This window comes from Sarcophilus harrisii, chromosome 5 (genome assembly GCF_902635505.1).
Source record: "Sarcophilus harrisii chromosome 5, mSarHar1.11, whole genome shotgun sequence".
NCBI classification, from domain to species: Eukaryota; Metazoa; Chordata; class Mammalia; order Dasyuromorphia; family Dasyuridae; genus Sarcophilus; species Sarcophilus harrisii.
The window spans coordinates 275,340,329-275,360,315 of NC_045430.1; the positions used below are offsets into that span (position 1 = coordinate 275,340,329).

The window sequence follows — 19,987 nt, forward strand, 5'->3', positions numbered from 1 at the left end:
CTTATTTGAAACAGTTTTTCATTATTTGTATAAATGCAAAGTGGTTATAGTATATTATATTTTTAATATGTTGTAAGCTTTGAGCTAGTAATTTACTTGCTGTTTCTGCTCTTATATGCTTTAAGGACATTGGTCTTTAGTTGTCTTTCTCTACTTTGTCTCTTCCTTGATTTCAGTATCAAGACCATATTTATGTGATAGAGTTTAAAAGCATCCCATCTTTTTCTATTTTTACAAACAGTTTATATAATATAAACAAACAGTTTATATAATATATAATAATATAAGTATATTTAATATAATATAATAATATATAATATGATAATAATAAAATATATAATAGTGTACTCTAATATTTGGTGAAATTAACTTGTAAAACTTGGTTTTGGAGTTTTTTCTTATACATTTCATATGTGGGTTTGCTCAATTTCTTTTTAGGAAACTGAATTATTAATTTTTTTATTTTTTGATTTGAAAGTCCTGTTATTTGATGTGAGTATTCATCTGTTTCATGAGTTATCCATTTTGTTACCATATAATTGAGTAAAATAATTCTTGATAATTTTCTTTATCTTTGTTGTTAATTCTTTTCATTTTTTTCTTAGTGGAAATTTAATTTTTCTCTCTCCTTTAAAAAAATCAGATTGTCTTTATCTCTTAATAGTTGTTTTTCCTCAAAAAAGCGCAGCTCCTAGTTTTCATGTATCAGTTCAGTGATGTTTCTTGCTTTCAATTATATTAATCTTTTCTTTGATATTCAAAACTTTTATCTTAGTGATTAGTTTGGCTTTTTTGGTGGTTGTCTCCTGTACTGAGTTGTTTATTTTCCTTCTAATTCTTTCCTATAGTGTTCTTATTTATTTTATAATATCTTTATTTCTCATTTTACCTCTTCAAGAAATTCTAATAGACCTGATAGCCAAATTATACTTTTATTTGAGGTTTTGCCCATAATCACAGTGTTCTTTTCCTCTATCCTTGTGTCTTGAATGTTTCTGAATCAGTGAAATTTAGTGTCTTTTGTTTATTCATATTTCTGGCTTTCACACCTGAATTTGCACTTCTTTTTTGGCCAGGACTGGGTTTTAACTGTTCTTGCACATTGGATGGGATGATAGGAACATTTTTTTTTGTTCCCCAGGTGTATTGTCTGATGTCCTGCCCTTGGCTCTCCTTTTGCAGATGAATGCTGATAGGTCTTAGACTTTTACAGATCAAAGGATACTGGTCTTCTGGACCATTCAAGGTGGCTCCTTTTAGCTTGATTGGCAACTTTCAGAGTCCCTAACATTGGAGGATTTATGACTGCTCTCTAGATAGGAGTTGAGGAGCTTGGTGGGTTTAGGGGCTTACATCCCCTCTCTTCCCCCAGACCCAGACCTCTGTGAGTACTTCACTTCCCTGGAGCTTCCTGGTTGGAATAGGAGGCCTCCAAGGGCTGTGCTTGCCTTTTTCATGCAGCTGGGCCTCTTGTTAGTGTCAGAAGCTTCTGGGCAGCCCCCTTTGCTCACCTGGCTTAGGTGAGGGTACTTATGTTGTGTCTTAATCAGTTTTTCATTTTATCTTTTCTGGAATATGTGTGGGAATCGGGCTGTTTTGTTCTCAAGTAACTGGAGTTTTAAATTTGTTTATTTTAGTGAAATAGGGAACAAATGGAACACATAGCAGGGGTTTATGAAAAGCCAGCCTTTGGGGTTTGTTGTTGGGTCAGGCTGGATTCAATGTTATCTCAGCACTGGGATTTCCAGGAGTGTCGTTGAAGCTGAGGGTTCTAGTGGAGAAACTGTAGGACCAGAAATCTGGAGAACAGGATCTTCCCCCATCGGGCTTCTTTTGTAGTCTCGTTTAGGTTACAAACGATTTCCCAGCTTAAATGACCAATGAATGATCCCGGGAGTTTTCATTTCCTTCCTGCTGTTGCTTCAGATTTCCCTCTTATTCCTTTTCTCCACTAGTTGTCTGGCTCCTAACCAGATCTCCCCTCTGACTTGACCCAAAAGGCAAAAAAAAAATCCAGTGTTTGTATTGTCAGGGGAGGTGGAGAAATGGAAAGAAAAGGAGTGAAAATCCTCCGGATTTCTTCTTTCCCTCTCAGAACTGGGGCTGGCTTCTTCAACCTCAGTGCTGGCTTTGCCTACAGGAGTGCCAGCTGCATGAAGGCTCCTCACCTGGAGGGAAACACACCTGTCTCCTCCCCTCCCCACAGTGTCACAACTCCAATGTACATCAGCAGACCTTTGATTTAGGAAGATGAGTTTGCTTGGAAATGCCAGCCACAAGTAGCTCCTGTGAGGAAGTGCCCAGGTAGCCCAAGTCAAGTAGAGATGGCAGCCCCGGCTTAGGGTCTCACTTCTAGATCATCTTGTTCCTGGCCATCTCCCAGAGGAAGCCTTTTGTGCTTACAGACGACTTTCCTCACAACAACTCTGGGAGATAGGAAATGACCATTGCTTATCCCCATTTTCTAGATAGGAAACAGCCTGAGAGAAGGGAAGTGACTTACCCAGGCTCATCTAGTCAAGCTTCAGAAGTGGTATTTCAAGCTCAGTATCTCCTTGATTCAAAGGAATGAAACCAGCACCTTCCTCTTTCCCTTTAAGACTGTTCTATTTAAAAAAGTTAATTGTTGTTATTTTTATTGTATATTTTCTGAACCACACTGCACAGGAATAGAAGGGCAGAGAAAGAAGAGTAAAACTTAACTCAGGCACTGGCTTAGGCTCTCATAAATTAGCTGAGAATTTTGCTTAGCAGACGATGATCCTTCTATGATTTTAGGGATTTTAAATTTTTTAAAATAATAACTTTTTATTTTTCAAAATACATGCAAAGGTAAGTTTTCAACATTCACCCTTGCAAAACCTTGCATTCCAAATTTTTCTCCCTCCCTTCCACCTTCCATCTCTCCTAGACAGCAAGTAATCCAATATAGATTAAACATGTGCAGTTCTTCTACACATATTTCCACATTTATCATGCTGCAAAAGAAAAATTAGATCAAAAGAAAAAAATGAGAAAAAAAATAAGCAAACAACAAAAAGGTGAAAATACTATGCTGTGAGCCACTTTCATTCCCTACAGTCTTCTCTCTGGTTGCAGTTGGCTCTCTCCATCAGAAGTTTATTGGAATTGTCCTGAATTACCTTATTGTTGAAAAGAGCCACGTCTATCACAGTTGATCATCATATAATGATCTTGTTGCTGTGTACAATGTTTTCTTGGTTTTGTTCCCTTCACTTAGCATCACATCATGTAAGTCTCTCCAGGCCTCTCTGAATCGTTTCTTATAAAACAATAATATTCCATTACATTCATAGATAATAACTTCTTCAGCCATTCTCCATCTGATGGGCATCCACTCACTTTCCAATTCCTTGCAACTACAAAAAGGGCTGCCACAAACATTTTTGCACATGGGGGTCCCTTTCCCTTCTTTAAAAATCTCTTTGGGATATAGGCCCAGTAGCAATACTGCTGGATCAACCCTTTGAGCATAGTTTGAGAACCCTTTGGGCATAGTTCCAAATTGCTCTCTAAAATAGTTGGATCAGTTTACAACTCCATCAATAGTGTATTAATGTCCCAGTTTTCCCACATCTCCTCCCACATTTATCATTATCTTTTCCTGTCATCTTAGCCAATCTGAGAGGTATGAAGTGGTACCTTAGACTTGTCTTAATTTGCATTTCTTTGATTAGTAGTGATTTAGAGCATTTTTTTTTAATATGGCTAAAAATGGCTTTAATTTCTTCATCTGAAAATTGTCTGTTCATATCCTTTGACCATTTATCAACTGGGAAATGGCTTGTATTCTTATAAATTTGAGCCAGTTCCCAATATGTTTTTAGAAATGAGGCCTTTGTTAGAAACCTTTGATATAAAAGTTTTTCTCAGTTTTCTGCTTCCCTTCTAATTTTGACTGCATTGCTTTTGTTTGTACAAAAGCTTTTTAGTTTAATATAAACAAAATTATCAATTTTTCATTTCATAATGTTCTCTAGTTCTTCTTTGGCCAAAAATTCCTTCCTTCTTCATAAATCTGAGAGGTAGCCTATCCTTTGCTCTTCTCATTTGCTTATAGTATCTCTCTTTATATCTAAATTTGACCTTATCATGGTATAGGGTATTAGAAATTAATCAATGCCTAGTTTTTGTTATACTATTTTCCAATTTTCCCAGAAATTTTTGTCAAATCGGGAGTTCTTATCCCAGAAACTAGGATCTTTGGGTTTATCAAACACTCAATCACTATAGTCACTGACTATTGTGTCTTGTGAACCTAGCTTGTTACTCTGATCTACCACTCTGTTAGCTTGTACCAAAAGGTTTTGATGACGGCTGCTTTATAATATAGTTTTAGGTCTAATACAGGTAGGCCACTTCCCTTTGTATCTTTTTCTCCATTAATTCCCTGGAGATTCTTGACCTTTTGTTCTTATAGATGATTTTGTTATTCTTTCTGGCTCTGTAAAACAATTTCTTGGCAGTTTGATTGTTATGGCACTGAATAAGTAGACTAATTTAGGTAGAATTGTCATTTTTATTCTGTTAGCTTAGCCTACTCATGAGTACTTGATATTCTTCTAATTGTTTAGATCTGACTCTCTTTGTGTGGAAAATGTTTTGTAATTGTGTTCATATAATTCCCTGGCTTTCTCTTAGTAGGTAGATGCTAGGATTTTTTAAAAAGAATTATAAGAGGTCTGCCAGCAGACGTGTTATGAATGAGAAGTTCTTCCTGACTATCTCCAAGCTGAAAAGCAGGAAGACAAAAGATTGAAAGCCAAGAATAGATTTGTGCAATATTGGATTGTCCCAGTTAATTTGTACTCTGATAAACAGGAAATGGGCAACTGGATGACATAATGTATAAAGTATAAAGTGTAGGCCTGGAGTCAAGAAGATGCATTTTCCTCAGTTTAAATTTGGTTTCAGACCCTTACTAGTTGTGTGACTCTGGGCAAGTCACTTAACTTTGCCTCAGTTTCCTCAACTGTAAAAGAAGTGAGGGAAGACAATGGCAAACTCCTTTAGTATTTTTGTCAAGAAAACACCAAATGAGGTTACAAAGAGTTGGACATGAGTGAAAATGATTGAACAAAACAGCAACAAAACAGGAATTTGGGGTAATGGCTCTGTATGCACTCTGAATTTTACAAAACATTTTCCTCACAGTATCACCCCCATTTTACTGTTGAGGAGATTGAAGATCAAAGAAATTGTCACCATACAGTGACTATTGAATACATGATGGAAAAATCTGTCCAGAGAAGTAGTAACTTTGAGAGAAAAAATGAATCCGGAACACAAAAATACTGAAGTGGAGAAAATTTTTCCAGAAGAGAAGCAAAAGACAATGATATGAAAAGTATACAAGTCCCCTCTTCCCCCCGGGGCAATTGAAGTTAAGTGACTTGCCCAGGGTCACACAGCTAGTAAGTGTTAAGTGTCTGAGGTCAAATTTGAACTCAGGTCCTCCTGACTTCAGGGCTGGTGCTCTATCCACTGTACCACCATCTGCCCCAGAACACAAGTATTCTGAAGATAACACAACTTAATATTAATTAATTAATAAACAAGGTGTAAGAGAAATGTTTATAATCATTTAAAGATTATTAAACTACATATTTTTGCACTTTATTTGTGTTAACAGAAAAAATTACTTTGATAACTACAAGTTAACTTTTGTATATTCATTAAAACAGCCTAAGAGAATAACAACTGATTTTTTTTTAAATAGCATTTTTAGGTTTACAAAGTATTTTTTATAAATTTTCTCATTTGAGTTTTGCCACGACACTGGGAGGCAAATACTATAGGTTTTGTTATCTACATTTTTCAAGTGAGCAAACAGACCGAGTAGCTGAGTGACTTATTTATGGGCGTACAGGGTGTAAGTGTCAGAGACAAGATTGGAACCCAGCTTTTCTGTCCAGCAGTTTTATGCTTTTTCTGTGGCTCCCTAGTGTTCCTTCTTTCACTATACACCTTTTTGTTGTTGTTGTTATTGTTAATTATAAATTATTTTACATGCTCTTTTAAAAATTGCTTTAAATGCTTAAAAATAATTTTTAAAAATGCATTCCTTTTATTGTTCTCTAATTTGGACTTTTTACTAAAATTAACTTTCCCCAAGTTAGTTGGAAATAATGTTATCTTTAACAGATTACTTTCTATATTTGAGTACCTTCTGTGCCACATATCTCAATCAACAATTCAGTGAGATTTTATTGAACCTTTTTTTTCCCCTGCATTGGAATTTGTGAACCAGTTTCCCCCAGCCATGTATCACCTTCAGACCATTATTAGGCTTTGTGTCAATGAGAACCTCCTAACTAGTTTCTCTATGATTACCAATCTTATTTGCCAATTTATACTTTACATCACTATCAGATTGACATGATCAGACCTTTATTTTAGGTCAATTGGCTAAAAAACCTGTGGCTTTCAATTTACTTGTAAAACAAAATCAAGACTCCCCTGTCTGGCATTTGTGATTGCCTCAGCTTGCTTTCCCTATTCCCTTACCCCTTCTCTGTGCTTTAGTTAATTTGAATATATTAGAAATGTTTCCATTTCCTTATTTCTATTTATGCTTTTCACCTAGACTGCCTTCCTCCCTCATCAGCTTTCTTTGGTACTTATGTCCACCTCTCCCAACCCATTTCTGTTTAGCCTTAATTGCTTTTTTCAGTGTCTTCCCTTTGGTACAGTCTCTTCTGATTTCTTTCCCCTGCCTTCTGATCACTTGTCTCCTCTGAAGCTTCTAGGACTGTTTGCAGAGTCCTCATCCTTGTACTCTTGTTGACTACCATTCTTTCAGAATATTTCTCTGGGCTTTCATAACCCTGTATTCTCCTATTTCTTCTCATATCCATATGACTATTCTTTCTCAGTCTCCTTTGTTAGAGCATTATCTATCACTTGGTGTTCCCTTAGGGTTTGTTCTGCTTCCCCATGCCATTTCATTCTTTCCTCTCGGTTACCTCATCTGTTTCCATCTCTATGTATGCTATTCCCACTTCTATATTCAATCCTAGTTTTACTTCCTGAATTTCAGTTCTGCAGGTACACTGCCTGCATCTCAAACTCACTTTTTCAAAAATGCAGTCCATGATACCTTCACTTCTAAATCTGCTTCTTCTGAAGATACCACTATCTTTCCAGCCATCTAGGTTTATATAATCTCAGAATGACCCTTGATTTTTCCCATTCTCTCATATTCAATCAGGTGCTGAGTTATGCAGGTTTTTTCTCTAAAATATTTGTTACATAAATTCCCTTCTTTCAAAAAGCCTCCATCTTAGTTCTGGCTCATCTCACTTTTTGGCTAGATCACTCTAATAGCCTCCTAATTGGCCTCCCAGCTTCTAGTCGCTCTCTTTTCCAATTTTTCTTGCACATACATAGCTGCCAAAATCTTCACTCATGGTACATTCCTGCTTACAGCCCTCAATGGTTCCAAGGTGGATTTCATTTGCCAGCATATTATAAAGGAAGGAGTATTAGGTTTAAAGTCAGAAGATTTGAAGTTAAGTCCTGACCTAAGTGGGTTAGTCACTTAAATGACTCTTACCCTCAATTTCCTTAAGTGTAAAGTGAACATTTTTCTAGGTAGAAATGTCTTAAACTATGGGTCTTCATTATGGGGTCATGGAACTAAATGTAGGGGTTGTAAAATTATGATTTATTATCAATAAATGTTTTGATTTGCATAAATATTTAAAATACTTTTATACCCAGGGTTGTGTAAAAATTTCTCAGATGAAAAGGGTTCATGTGTGAAAAACTTTAAGAAGTCCTATTCCACTGTACCCACAAGGCTATAAAACTGTTCATACCTATTGATCCAGCAGTGTCATTACTGTGTCTTATTTCCCAAAGAGATCATGAAAGAGGGTAAAGGATATATATGTTTGTAGCAGTCCTTTGTGTAGTGGCAAGGAACATGGAAACTAAGTGGCTGTCCATCAGCTGGGGAATGGCTGAATAAGTTATGGTATATGAAGTTAATGGAATATTATTGTTCTATAAGAAATGATCAGCAGGATGATTTCAGAGAGACCCGGAGACACATGAACTGCTGCTGAGTGAAGTGAGTAGATCCAAGGGAATATTGTACCCATTAACAGCAATACTGTATAATGATCAGCTGTGATAGACTTAGCTCTTCTCAGCAATGTGGTTATCTGAGACAATTCCAATAGTCTTGGAATGGAAAATGTCATCTGCATCCAGAGAGAGAACTGTGGAGAATGAATGCAGTTTGAAGCATAATATTTTCACCTTTTCTTTTTTTTTTTTTTTGGTTTGTTAGCTTTTTCTTATAGTTTTTCCCTTTCTTTTGCAATGACAAATATGGAAATATGTTTAAAATTATTGTACATATATAACATATTAGATTGCTTGTTGTCTTGTGTAAGGGAGTGGGGAGAAAAAATCTGTAACTTGAAATCTTATAAAAATGAATGTTGAAAACTATCTTTACATGTAATTGGAAAAATAAAATACTATTAAGAAAAAAAATAAGATCTATACTGTAAAAAAATAAAAAGAAGTCTATTCTAGGATGGCATTTATGGCAGACACCCTTCTGAGTCTTTCTCTATGATCCTGTGTTCCTCTCTTTTCAGCCTTCACAGACTCTGTATTCTAGTCAAATTGGACTGCTACTGTGTCCCCAAGATCAGCAGCGGTTTTCATGTGTGCATAAAATGTCTCAGCAGTCTGTGGTTGGTTTCCCCCTGTTTGTAGTTAACTATCCAAGTTATCTTTGTTCTTTGCTTAGATTATCCTCCTTCCTTCCTTTATTGACAATCCCTAGTTTCTTTTAGGCTTTAGATCAGGTGCTACCTCCTGTATGAAACCTTTCTTAAGCCTCCTTTCTTCCTCCTATTCTTGTATGCATTTTTTCAAATAACCATAAATTGGGAGGTTATAATTAGCATTAAGTCATTTACTAGATTTCCCTGTTTAATGCCCTGCCTCTCCCCCATCCCCACCACCATACACTAAATTTATCATTTTTATTTTGTAAAAGTGTATGTGACAGTGTTATTTGTGCATCTGAGCCCTTTTGAGATTCTACTTTTTTGGAAGAATGACTCACCCTAATGGAAACTTTAATTGGAATTTAGATCTCCTAATATTTTTTTTTCCTTTGTCCCAAACTGGCACTGAAAATGACTGCTTGTATTTTTGTTGAAAGCCTTTTGTATTTGAATAGAGAATATGTGTATATGCCAGCATGTTTGTGAAGGATGAGTAAAAGATGTACCAAATGATTGACAGGTGGAGTGTATAGTCAGGCTCTCCTTCATAGTTGTTGGTATGGGACTGAAGAATCTGTAGCTCAGGAAAAGCTGGCAGCTCCTTTAGGCTTGGAAGTGACATCTTCTTAGTCTGGGGGACCACTGTGCTCTTCTGAGGCTGAGGATTGTGTCACTATGGTGCAGGAGAAATAGAAATGAGTCCGAGAGATCCTCGCTGTCACAGGGAATGTTATTTTAGCCTTCTCTGTACCCTGAGTGGCCAGGCCAGTACCTGGCATGCAGGTAGGGAGTCAGGAGGGTTTTGAAGTATCTTTACTCTCTCTGCTTTAGCTCTTAGTGGAAGCAGGCTGTTTCTTCCATGGTCCCCCCAGCTCCAACCTGGCATGAGAAAGCATTTTCTGTTTATGCTCTTGAAGCCCCGGAGGAGGCTCTGTTAACAACAGCAAATTTATATTTCAAAGTAGATAAAGTGAAAATTTGTGTGGGGTGTATATGCTTATATACACGTAGGGATATGTGTATGTGTGTTTGCGTGTGGTACAGGATGTGGGAAATATATAACTGCTACTGTATAAGCTGAGGAACATTATTATATCTCTTGGTATAATGGATAGCAGCCAAGAAAATTCGTCCTCTAATCATGTTGTTTTTCCAAGTTGTCTTGCATTGTCTGTTCTTGTCCTTAAAACCAAATTTTATGATTTACTGTGGAATATCATCTGAATCTGTCACCATATCAAAGCCTTTGCTCTCACCAAAATTCTCTACTTCATCAGCTAGATGTCAGTAATTCTAATCCAATTTGTTTGATAATTATAAGAAAACCTTCAGGACCAGTTGAGTCCCTGATATCTAGTACTTGTACCTATTTCACTCGGACTTTAAACTTTGCTCTGACCTCAGCAGCCAAAGTTCCCTGTGTCTTTCCCTACCCATCCCCACATGTCACCCTGCACCTTCAGATAATAAATCTTCACCTATCTGACCATTTCTCTTTGTTGAATCTTCATCTAGTTTGTAGATGCTAAATATGAGTGCCTTCCAAGGCAGGTCCTAAGCCCTTTTCTCCCTCTATACTATTTTATTTGGAGATTTCATCGGATCCTATTTGTTTAATTATCACCTCTTTGCATATGATTCTCAGGTCTATTTATCTAACTCTAGGGGACCTCTCTCCTGACCTCCAGACTTATATTTCCAATTACCCATTAGACATCTTGAATGTTAAATCCTGTAGACATCTTAAATGCAATATGTCCCAAACTGAACTCATTTTCTTTTTAAAAAATTATATATATGTGCATATATATATATATATATTCTCAAACAGCAAAAAACTATCATTTCTCTCTCCTCCAATCCTGCCCAAATTGAAAATGAAAGAAAAACAAAACCTCTTTTATAATCAAAACAAACGTCCACATTGGCCTCCTGCACTCATCCCCTACAAATGCTTCATTTTGTACTGAGTCCTTCACCTCTCTATCAGGATGTAGGCAGTATGTTTAATAATTAGTCCTCTGGAGTCATGGTTGGATATTGTGCTTATCAGAATTTCTAATTCTTTCAGAATATTTAATATTTTTATCATTGTATAAATTATTTTGGTTCTCATTTCACTTTGAATCAGTTTATCCGAATCTTCCCATATTTTTCTGAAATCATCTCTATCATTTCTTACAGCCCAATAGTATTGTCACATTTATATATCCTATTTTTTTAGCTGTTCCCCAATTTGTGGGCAACTCTTTAGATTTTTATTCTTTACCACCTAAGATAAAAAGAGCTACAAATATTTTTGTACATGTTTAGAAATTGTTTTGCTTAGGATTAATCCCTACCTTTCTTTTAATTCCCTTTTCTACTTTTTTCCTCCTGTTTTCCCATTGAGTGAAATGTATCCAACTGTGCAGCTGTGCCTGTATGTACTATGTCTGTATGTAATATGTGTTAGATAAGCTTTGGTGGGCTGGTTTGGGAACCCCAGTACCACAGCATTATTCTTCTAGAAAGCTTGAGCCTGAGTTCCAGACAACCAGTTTTAATACATAGAAGCTTTGGGAGTTTTAGGAATCCAGGCTCCTGTTTCCATTGGACTTTGGTTGCAGAGAGGATGGTCTATATGCCTAATCCTGGGAGCTTTTATTGCTAGAGCAAAAGTACCTTTTAAATTAAAATGATAGTTTAACTTAAAGCTGGATACACTACAATTTATCCCATTTTATTGTTGAAGAGCATGCTGTTTTTTTGAGATTCCTGCTGTAAGAATAAATGGATAGATATTTATGTTCCTTAATAAGATGTCAACAACTTAGACCTGTTATTGAATTGGCCAGCATCATAAATGAATGATACACTTCATAAAATATTCATAGTGGAATTTTGGATCATTAAGAAGTCTTAAAGAGTAATTTATTACAGTCTTATATAAGTATCATTTATTTAGTTATGTTAATATGGTTTTAAAATATAAATGAGCATTTATTATCATTATTGTTGTTGATGCTTGAATGTTAAAGACTATAAAATGTTTATCTACAACTCTGAGATGACTAAGTAGTACACAGATAGTAAAAATCTGTTTAAAAAATTTCTTTAAAATTAGACATTGGTATTGGAGCCTAGGAAAATATTGACAAAACAGTGAAGAAATTTTAGGGAAGAACTTACTACTCTGAAGGAAAGAAAAAAGCTTATACTAATTATTAGTAAGGCTGATATTGTCTAGGAGATTTGTCTGTTTTTCTTTTTCCTTTTCCCTAGTCTCCTAACTGGAAGGATTTAACTGAGGCATTCTGATTTCCCATGTATTATTCTTTCTCTCTTTGCTACACAATTTTTATAGCCTGGTAGAGCTTTTCTGTTATACTATATGGATTAATATGGCAAAGGAAACATAAGCCACCTCTTGTTCTCAATGAGCAGGAAAGGATGGGACTGACTCTGTTGCCCTGATTTAATTGTTGATATTTTCTGGGGAATTTTAAGAAAGATTTCTGACTTGCTGGAAACCTCTGTGCTGGGAAAGGAGGGGACAACCAGGAAAAACTTAGTGAAAAGGGAAATCAGAGCAAATATCTGAGGCTTTCAAATGGGTAAAAGGGAAGAAACCAAAGTCGAAAAAGACTTTGAAAGAACAGTGAACTTTGTGGCAAAGCACCTTGGTTTAAATGCCAACTCTACCACTTATTCATTGAATGACCTCAGGCAAATCTCTTTCTCTCTCTCTTTTTTTTTTTTAACTTGAAAATGGATGGAGTTGCACTAGATGATCTTAAAACTTCCTTTTAGCTCTAATTCCTATGATTTGGTAAACAATTACAATGTAAACTACTGTATTTAAAGAGCATTTTTAGAGGCAGAAAGTGACTGAAACATTAAGAATTGTCCTTCCCATCTGAGTGGCAGAAAAATGAAAGCTTGTTTCTATCACTTTCTTTCTGTAAAGCTCTCATGTCAGTTAAAAAGGTGGCCAGGGTGGGGAAAAAGACTTTTGCTATGTGGGGTATTTTTCCCTCTTAGTATTGTAGTCAGTGATAAGCAATAACTTATTCTAGAAATAACATCATGCGGTGTTACTTGTCCTGCAGTTTCAGAAGTTTAACTAAGAAACTTGAGTGCTTAAAAAACTGATACAGAAATGCATGGATATGTTGCACTTAAATTTTTTTTTAATTGCTTAAAAGTATATTCATTTTATAGAGAAATTCAAATCTGATTAGAAAATAAAACTATTAGCTTCTGGTTGTTAAGTTGTACATGCTTTAATAATAAGTTGTACATGCTTTAATAAGTTCAGATATTTTATTTTCATCCTTTTAAATCAGTCTAATCTGGATTCAATTAAATTCTGGATGAAGGCAAAAAGGGAATTTTATAAAAATATAGTGTTGGAGACAGTATGTCTTAGAGGAAACAGCAGTGGCCTGGGAGTCACAAAACCTGTCTAGTTCAGGTTCTGCTGCTAATGAGCTCTGTGACTTATCCGTGCCTTTATCTAAATGGACTTCATTTATGAACTTGTGCAATTCAGGGGCTGACCTTGATGAAGTGTGAAGTGCCTTCTAGCTCGAAAATTCTGTATTTCAATAGATAAGAGTGCCATCCAGCTGTGTTTCATGTCTTTTGAGAAAATGATGGACTTTAAAGAGAAGATAGGGGAACAGGTGAAAATGAATGTTCTGTTTTATACAAATACTATCATTAAATGTTGGCCTGGTAGTGGAGAGGGCCACTCAATCTGTTAGAACTCTCTAAATTAGTATCTGAGAACCAGTTTCCTTCAAAGGAAAAAAATGTTCATCTGAACTAAGTCCTTTCTTCCATTTTGGAAATAATATCTTATAGTTCTTGCAGCAGAGTGAATTTGATGTTCTCTCTTAGTTGTTGTTCAGACTTGTATTTCAAGAGAACTAAGCTACTCAGTGAAATAGATTCATAGACTTAGAGCTTGAAAAAATACTGAACTTGTCTTCTGGGACTACAACCCAAAGATCCTCACTTTTGGGATAAGAATTCATTATTTGACAAAAACTGTTGGGATAACTGGAAATTAGTATGGCAGAAATTAGGCATGGACCCACACTTAACACCATATACCAAGATAAGATCAAAATGGGTCCATGATTTAGACATAAAGAATGAGATTATAAACAAATTGGAGGAACACAGGATAGTTTATCTCTCAGACTTGTGGAAGAGGAAGAAATTTGTGACTAAAGACGAACTAGAGACCATTATTGATCACAAAATAGAAAATTTTGATTACATCAAATTAAAAAGCTTCTGTACAAACAAAACTAATGTAAACAAGATTAGAAGGGAAGCAACAAACTGGGAAAACATCTTCACAGTGAAAGGTTCTGATAAAGGCCTCATTTCCAAAATATATAGAGAGCTGACTCTAATTTATAAGAAATCAAGCCATTCTCCAATTGATAAATGGTCAAAGGATATGAACAGACAATTTTCAGATGATGAAATTAAAATCATTACCACTCATATGAAAGAGTGTTCCAAATCATTATTAATCAGAGAAATGCAAATTAAGACAACTCTGAGATACCACTACACACCTGTCAGATTGGCTAAGATGACAGGAAAAAATAATGATGAGTGTTGGAGGGGATGTGGGAAAACTGGGACACTGATACATTGTTGGTGGAGCTGTGAACGAATCCAACCATTCTGGAGAGCAATCTGGAATTATGCCCAAAAAGTTATCAAACTGTGCATACCCTTTGATCCAGCAGTGTTTCTACTGGGCTTATACCCCAAGGAGATACTAAAGAAGGGAAAGGGACCAGTATGTGCCAAAATGTTTGTGGCAGCCCTGTTTGTAGTGGCTAGAAGCTGGAAACTGAGTGGATGCCCATCAATTGGAGAATGGTTGGGTAAATTGTGGTATATGAATGTTATGGAATATTATTGTTCTGTAAGAAATGACCAGCAAGATGAATACAGAGAAGCTTGGAGAGAATTACATGAACTGATGCTAAGTGAAATGAGCAGAACCAAGAGATCATTATATACGTCAACAATGATACTGTATGAAGATGTAATTTGATGAAAGCGGATTTCTTTGACAAAGAGACCTAATTCAGTTTTAATTGTTCAATGATGGACAGAAGCAGCTACACCCAAAGGAAAAAAAAAACACTGGGAAATGAATGTAAACTATTTGCATTTTTGTTTTTCTTCCCGGGTTACTTCTACCTTCTGAATCCAATTCTCCCTGTGCAACAAGAAAACTGTTTGGATCTGCACACATACATTGTATCTAGGATATACTAGGACATATTCAACATATATAGGACTGCTTGCCATCTAGGGGAGGGGGTGGAGGGTGGGAGGGAAAAATCAGAACAGAAGTGAGTGCAAGGGATAATGTTGTAAAAAAAAAATTACCCAGGCATGGATTCTGTCAATAAAAAGTTACTAAAAAAAGAAAGTCATACTACAGACTATAGAGGCCTGTACTCTGTTGTCTGAGCCTTCCATTGCTCTTTGTGGGTGACAGAGGGATTGTTGGACAGTGGTAATGAGAAGTATGCAGACTCTTGCTGTGATTTGAGGGTCATGATGGAAGTGGCCAGTGCTGAAGGTGATGATGAGGGATATATAGTCTTTAAGGAAATACCATTCTAAAGTTAAAGCCAGAAGATGAGATGAAGAGGAAAGACTTTTATTAACAATAGTGTGGGGACTGCAGAGAGCACAACAGAACAGGTGGGTAAAGGAGAGTAGAGATGAAAGGGAAGAAGTAAGCTCAGAATTGGGGCAGCAAAGTGGCACAGTGAATAGAGCACTGGGTCTGGAATCGGGTAGACACTGAATTCAAATGTGACCTCAGACACTGACCTTGGGGAAGTCACTTCACCCTATTTGCCTTAGTCTCCTTATCTGTAAAATGAGCTGGAGAAGGAAATGGCAAACCACTGCAGCATCTATGCTAAGAAAATCCCAAAATGCGGTCATAAAGAATTGGACATGACTGAAATTACTAAAACACAATAAACAAGAGAATTACTACAGAAGAGAATGTAAGATGGATCTCTTCATGTGAGAGAATGATTGACTTTTTACAAGGAGACTGAGAGGCAGTTGTTGTGCTCTGATCTTTCTACTGAGAGGTCTGACCTCTCTTCTCTTCCCTCTGCCTCCAATTTATTTCATTCCCAATCCACAAGGAACATCTGCATTAGTAAAGGCTGCTTTGCAACTCCTTCCAGTGTGGAAGCTCGGAGAATTGATCTGCTCCTTCACCTAGACATGGTCCTTAATATTTTTTAAATGTTTTATTTTTCTCACTTTCATGTTAAAATAGTTTTCTAACATTAAAAAAGTTTTGGGTTCCAAATTGTAGCCTTCTCTCCCCCCCCCCAAGAGAGTAAGCAATCTAATATAATTTATACATGTGCAGTCCTGTAAAACATTTCCTTATGTTAGTCATTTTGTATAAGAACACAGAAAATTAAAAAAGAATGAAAGTGGAAAAAAAAATAGCATGTTGCAAGTCTATATTCAAACTATCAATTCTTTCTCTGGAAGCACTGATGCTTCATCAGTCCTTTGGGAATGTTTTGGGTCATTGTATTGCTGAAATTAAGTAATTCACAGTTCTTCATTGTACAGTGATATTGTTACTGTGCTCAATGTTTTCCTAGTTCTGCTTATTTCACTTTGCATCAGTTCATGTAAGTTTTTTTTAGGTTTTTCTGAAACCATTTTGCTTATCATTTCTTATAGCACAATGATATTCCATCACAATTATATACCCCAACTTGTTCAGCCATTTCCCAGTTGATGGGCATCCTCTCAATTCCTAGTTCTAAGTCACCCCAAAAACAGTTGCTATAAATATTTTTGTACAAATAGGTCTTTTTCCCTAAGGAGGGGGGGAAGGTCTTAATGATTGAATAGCTGTTGTGGTAAACAGGATATGGTCCAAAATAAGAAAATTTTTTTCCTCATCTCTCATTATTTTCTTTTGGGATCTGGCTTCTGACTCTCCTCCTAGACTGAGACTGCTTTCAATTATAGTTACCAGGCATTTTTTTAGTTGTTAAAAGCAATGTTTCCTGCTGTCTTCTGCTGTTTCTCTGGCTGATCTATTATTCAATTCTGGTTCATCATCCATATGCCAGCCTATAGGAGTAAGTACACACCTGAACTCTGGTCAGGGCTCTCCTCATTCTCTGTGTGTTCTTGGTCATCTCATTAGCTTCCATAAATTCAATGCACATCTCTCTGCAGATGACAGCTCAATCTTTATCTCTAGTCCTAATGTCTCTTCTGAGCCTTAGCGACTGTCTGCTAGACATTATCTACTTTGGAATTTGAAAGGCATTTTAAACTCTCCTTGATTAAAATGTTCTCATTTTTAATGTAAAACATTTTATTTTAATAATATTTTGAAACAGGGTTATTTTGTTAAAATAATTTTTGTGCTGAAGAAAAACATCTAACATTTAGAACTGAACTTTTAAAATTTAGTTTTATTTAACTAATAAACAATATGAATATTTTTATTAGTGATATCAGCCCTATGCAGAGTAGGGAAAATGTTCCATAATTTTTATCTAACATGTTCAATTGAGAGCCAGTGTTAGAGTAGAAAAAAGGCTGGATTTGGAGGCAGAGGACCTGACTGGGGGTGAAGGGGAGGGGAGCAGCTAGTGAAAGATACTTTACCTCTTTCACCTGCCCTTTGCTCATCTTATAAAATGAGGGGATTTAACTAGTTCCCTCTAATGATCACTCTAGTGATCAGGAGGTTACTTCAGAAATGACTGCTAAAGGTCATTGTAATCTTTAAATCTAGGATCCTTTCTTTCCCAAGGACTTCTGCCAAGGGGTATCTGCCCCAACTTGCTTTAGAAATGAACCTACGTTTTACTTACTTTCTGATTTTATCACATAACAATTTTTTAAAAATTAAAACACACTGTTCTGAAATATAGATTTATCTTCTAAAATGAAATCTTTATCTGAAAAATCATTTTCTATAAGGCTATGTCAAACAACTATACCTTTTGTTAAAAAAAAGCGATGAAATTATGACTGATTAATGATTTTAAACTTCCTTAATATAAATTATGAATTATCATTACATTTGGATTTTTATATTACAGACGTAGGAATACTTTTTACAGCATGAAAACTGAATTTGAGATGAGGAGTGACAGCTTTAAGTCATTACATTTTCACCAAATAAACAAATCTTACTTGTGATTGATAATTGAAATTCAAATGAGTGTTGTATATAGTTTAACAGTACTAATTTAAAAATCAGTACTTTAATTATTTCTTGTTTGAAAGGAAATAAACTGGCTTCTTGGTAGCTTTTCAGATTCTGGGTAATCAGTGTCATTACCTATTTCTTTATTTACTCAAAAGGATTACATTTTTAAAACTATAATTTTTAAATTATAAAGTAGAACTTTCTTTTCTTTTTAAAGTAATATCCTTTTATTTTCAAAATATATGGAAAAATAGTTTTCAACATTCACCCTTGCAAAACCTTATTATCCAAATTTTTCTCCCTCTCTTCCCTCATCCCCTGCCCTAAACAGCAAGTAATCCAATATAGGTTAAACATATGCAATTCTTCTAAACATATTTCCACATTTATTGTGCTGTGCAAGAAAAATCAGATCAGAAAGGAAAAAAAATTGAGAAAGAAAACAAAAAGCAAACAATAAAAAAAGGTGAAAATACTTATGTTGTGATCCACATTCAGTTCCCATAGTTCTCTCTCTGGATGGAGATGGCTCTCTCCAAGAAACATTACAAAGCTTGTAAGACTGATTTCAGTCTCATTACTGTAAGCTGAAAAGAACTATTTTAGACTTGATGGAGAGAGCCATCTCTCTCTCACCCTTAGGTGACCTTGGGTGACATATTTGTTTATATTCACTTTATTTTTATGCTTCACGTGTTTTTATACATCACTTCTGGATTAGAATGTAAATTTCTTGTTGGCAGGAATTGTTTGTTTCTTGCTAATGCTGGGAGAACAGGAACTGTTTTATTTGCTTAGAATACCTGGATATCTCATAAATATTTAATAAATGCTTGTTGGTTGATTGAATAGATGTAGCATTAAATAAAGATGGTTGTGATTTAAAGATGGATATAGAAATATTTTCATCTGAATTTAAAAATACAGGAAAAAAATCATTAACTTCATAGTAGTACCTCATCAGAAACCCAAGAAGCTTTTTAACAGCTGGAAAAACTGTACCCTAAAAGAACAGAAAAAGGAAATAGAAAGTAGATCACACAGTGAAAAGCAGGCACCCTTCTTCATGTCTTCTTTGTTCCCAGGAAGAAAACATTCATTTCCCAATTTTTTTTTTTCACATGAAGCAGTAGTTTAAGTTGCTTAGTTTGCTTAACTGACATTTATAAATGCTCCAAAATTGCAGAACCAATTTATACTTTGGTTTTTCATGTATATTAATGGATTAAGAAAACATATGTAGATGAATTTGTAGGCTTGTACTTGGCAGTCATAGAAGTCTCTTTATGAGTATTGATAGATATTACAAAGAGTTTATTAATCCTTATTTCTATTTTGTATTGAGCATATGGTTTATTCTGGTAATGTTGTTTTTGTCCCTCCCAGTGATCAGTTTAGTCACTATTACTCATCTGGAATGGAACAGGACAGGTTCACCAGAAGGCAAGTTTCAGGTGCAAAAATGTAATGTGTAGATCACCTACCATTTTGTGCCTTGCCATCCTTACAGAGGTCTTGAAAAGTCTCACATGAAGTTTCCATTTTTTCCCCATGATGCATTCATATTTTATATTCCATTTTTTTACATCTGTATCTTCTCAACACTTTAAATTTTAAAAAGTTGATTGTTCAAGAGCCGTAAGCATCTTGTTATATGTAGTTCTTGTCTCAGGCAGCTCTAGCTGAGTTATTTCAAAGGCTTATAGTTTTAGAGCTAGAAGGAACCTTAGAAATCATTTGCTCCAACTACAGGTAAGGGGATGTAACCCGAGAGATAGAATTTAGTAAATAGTAGAATAGGGATTTTGATCAAGTTCTTTTGCACCAAACCCAGTTAGTTCCTTTTCCACTCTGTCTCTGTGTGTGTTTTGGACAATAATTTTTATATTTTTATTATAATTCTAAATGCTGTCTTTTAGACTATTTAAATCTTATTCTAAAGTACTGAACTAGTGACTTTAAATGAATATTT

The 19,987-nt window shown here is 35.4% G+C and overlaps 1 protein-coding gene across 3 annotated transcripts in view; it reads left to right on the plus strand.

Moving 5' to 3' along the window:
* Positions 1–19,987, plus strand: part of FAM126A (family with sequence similarity 126 member A) — a 98,529-nt gene that overhangs the window by 12,200 nt on the left and 66,342 nt on the right. The window lies entirely within an intron of this gene.